Source organism: Sarcophilus harrisii, chromosome 1, assembly GCF_902635505.1.
Source record: "Sarcophilus harrisii chromosome 1, mSarHar1.11, whole genome shotgun sequence".
NCBI lineage: Eukaryota > Metazoa > Chordata > Mammalia > Dasyuromorphia > Dasyuridae > Sarcophilus > Sarcophilus harrisii.
The window spans coordinates 140,065,914-140,069,460 of record NC_045426.1 but is presented as its reverse complement, the minus strand read 5'-3'; the positions used below and the strand labels follow the sequence as shown (position 1 = coordinate 140,069,460).

Genomic DNA, 3,547 nt, shown 5'->3' with positions numbered 1-3,547 from the left:
AGCATCATCAGCCCTAAATATAACCACATCCTCACAGAGACCCCTAGAACTAGCTCTAGGAGGGAATGACTCCAGTGCTTCTTCTCCTTCTCCACTCCTGGGAATCGGGGACTCCCAGGGTCCAGCATGTCATTGAGACTGTGTGGGGCTTTGCATGAGAAACAACTTGAAACAGCTTTAACCTGACCTTTTAAACAGATACCATCGATGCTGAAAATGCAAAATGAATGCATTGTAGAGCTTCACAATTATAGTTCTGGTCTATTTTTTTATATCTATATTTGCTACCGATATTTGTGTTCAAGGTATATGAACTGATGTACTAATTTTATTGCCTGGCCATCCACCTGCATGTGATATTCTGAACATTAGGCATTTTCATCCCCCTTTTTCTCCCAGTATAAAATCTATATAACAGGAACATCAGAGGACCACAATATGTGTAGGTTTTCAATCCCACTTTTCAATCCCTGTGTAAGGCAGTTTCCATGACACTAACATATTTTTGGTGAGTATCATTCTTAACTTTTATGCTTTTTTGATGTTAGTAATTAAAGTGATATATAAGTGGTATCTCTGGTTGAAAGGATATTGTCTTATTTTAACATACTTGAGAGATCAACTCCTCATTAGAAAAGAGTCCATAAGGAGTAGATTCTAATCTATGAAGTTAAAAATGTATTTCTTAATTGTCAACAAACAAAAAGCACTACATACAGTGGAATCTTGCCTTCCTTGTATCTTTCAAAAAACTGGGTAACTATAAAGATATGATATGCTATAGGAAATCTTTTATGAATGTTGGCTGGTTCATAGTTTTAAAGTCTCCATGATATAGGTGTAGATCATTCCTTATGGTCTTAGGATATACTTCTTCCTCTTTCAGTGCATTTCATTTTGTTCTTATAACATGAGTTGCATTTTTGTTTGAAATCTAGGCAGCCAAGGATCCAGGTATACACTGGGAGTAAGGCTGTTAGACATGAAGTGAAAATAGTATGAAGAAGTAAAGAAAGACGTGGCCTCTGAGGTCAAAATCTACTGTCAAGGTAGGGATACAATCCATTTCAACTGTCACAGTCTGAATCATTTACCATAAATTTTTCTGTGACAACAAATTAGCTATATATGAGCCTTACCTCAGAGCCATGTAGAACATTTTCTTGGCAGATAAAGTGAAGGAGTAAAAACTCAGGAAAAGAAGCATTAGTGTATCTCATAGGTATTTAGATCCTAAAAGTGGAGTCCACTTATGGATCTGGGAACTGAGGGACAGCATTTTTCAGTGTGAATTATTTATGTTTAGCATTTCTAATTCTTCCTAACCCCAGAAATATCTGCTCCATTATTTTATTTCTTCAAAGAACTGGATGAATTGTAAAATCTGGGAGAGGATGCCTATCTCTCTAGCATCCTGGGTGCTATTTCCAGACAAAAATCATTTAGCATTGTGTTTTAAATATCCAGCCCAACATATAGCTTTAGCAGTATTCTTTCTTGCCTTACAATGCTATAGAGTGAAGGTGCTTGCAATTCCAAGAGAGAAAAGCTATGGTATCACATTTTTGGAAAAGACTTTACCAAGCCAGTCATTGATATATTGTGTCTGAACTGATTTAGATTTATACAATGGACATAAAAATCCCTTAATTGCTCCAGTATCATCTAAGGAGAAGTGAACACTTGCATTCTCTGAGTGCTGGACTGACCTACCAAAATGAATCCTGACTTCAAAAAAGTTGATATCAAGATTGGTTACAAGCATCAGCTTTGCATTAGCAGAGGTAGAATAACTGAATTTGGCTGGTTTTCTGATTATTCTTTGATATTTATGCAGTGATACAGTAAATAGGTAATGATAGACATTTTCCCTAAGTAGGTTTAAAGTGAATTGTGTTTGGATATGAATAGGTTCATACCGAAAAGGGAATGTTTCACTTAGGGTGCCTTTTGCATCTTAAGAATTTGTTGAAGATGAACCTTTTGAATTTGGTGCAGACTGTATTTAGGTATCTATTCATTAAAAGTCAAAATAGAATATTTCATTGTATCCTTTGGGATATCTTTTAAAACCATAGATAAATTTAACTTTCCAACATAACTGAAAATTATTTTTGTTATAATTAAACATAAAAATGCTTTTATAAAGATGTGAAAATAGGCATGCAGTTTAAGAGCTTTCAATATTCCATGGATCACCTTGGAGATGCAAGAGGTGATATTAGCCATATTTTTTTCTGTTTTGTGTTACCCTCCTTAAAATATATTATAAAATATGTTCATTTTTTCAACACAAAACGTTTTCCAAATATATTCAAAATCTTGGAATTCCTTGATCAATTAAGAATCATTTTTCCAATAAATCCTTGAACAAATGAGAGCTAGGTGATGGGGCAAAAGTATACAATTTCCACTGATAACCTGTATGCAAGAAATGGTGTAAAAGGGGAAAATTATGATGGATAAGTCTTGTATCAAGCAACAGGAAGTAACAGAAAGACAGCCTAAGTGAGGGACTGGTACCCATAACATGTAAAAAAGTAGAAAATCTCTAGCACATGAGATAGTTATGTGAAGAATGTCTATGAGAGAGCAGGAGAAAGAATCATATAGCAAAAAATGGTAGAGGTGGGTCATTATTAACACCAATTGAAGGAGAGCCATCATGGATGAGATCATGGACAGATTAAAGTATTAGGAAAATAATAAAACACTTTTATACTTAAAAGTATCCAGTACATTTTGTAAATAGTTGGCCAAAATAAGCAACTCATCTTAAGATTTTCACTTATGTCATTTTCAAAACAAGTTTACAGTATATATGTGTATGTGTGTGTGTGTGTTACACCTATATGTTGGTTTCCTAATATTTTTATGTAAAAAAAATCCACTGTTTTATTGCTATTCATACAGAGCCTTAAAAAGCAACTAAATATATCCATCAAGAAAAGATTCTCAAGAATACTGATTCAAGAGGTAGCAAGGCCTTATTAAGTGGTAAAATATTTAAACAAACAGGTATGCTTTAAAAAAACTCTGGGAGGGTTATGGGAGACAATATTTTTTAAATGGAGACTGACATATCAAACAGCCAATATGACTCTGTGGTTACAATTTCTGTTATCCTCCCTCCTATATCAAGAAGCAGGATTTTTATCTGCTAAAGAGATTGTCGTTTTGATTTTATTCTCCTTTCTCATCAATTTTCTCCCTTTGACAATTAGTTTTTTTTTTTTTTTTTAAGTGCAAACTACATGGGTAATTTGAATATACGCTCTTATCTTCCCTTCCTTTGCCTTTTTCAAATAGAGAAACTGACAAGTGACACCTCAGTTTATCTAATATCAACAAACCTCTTCTGCCTGTTAAATAATATCACTTGACACCTTTCACATACCCAGTTATATTAGCATGCAAATTGTTTTTTTTTTTCAAACAGTTTGCATGGGAGTTGTAGAAATTATTAGGTATAGGATTAGAAATTCTAATTAAGATAGAACTGAGCATTGGCAGCTGTTCAGCATTCACAATTTCTATAACTCAAAAG

General features: G+C 33.8%; 1 pseudogene; it reads left to right on the top strand.

Annotated features, from left to right (window-relative positions):
• The first annotated feature begins 207 nt into the window (after nt 1–207).
• On the top strand, nt 208–1,650 carry LOC111718954 (annotated as a pseudogene).
• Nucleotides 1,651–3,547: the final 1,897 nt, after the last annotated feature.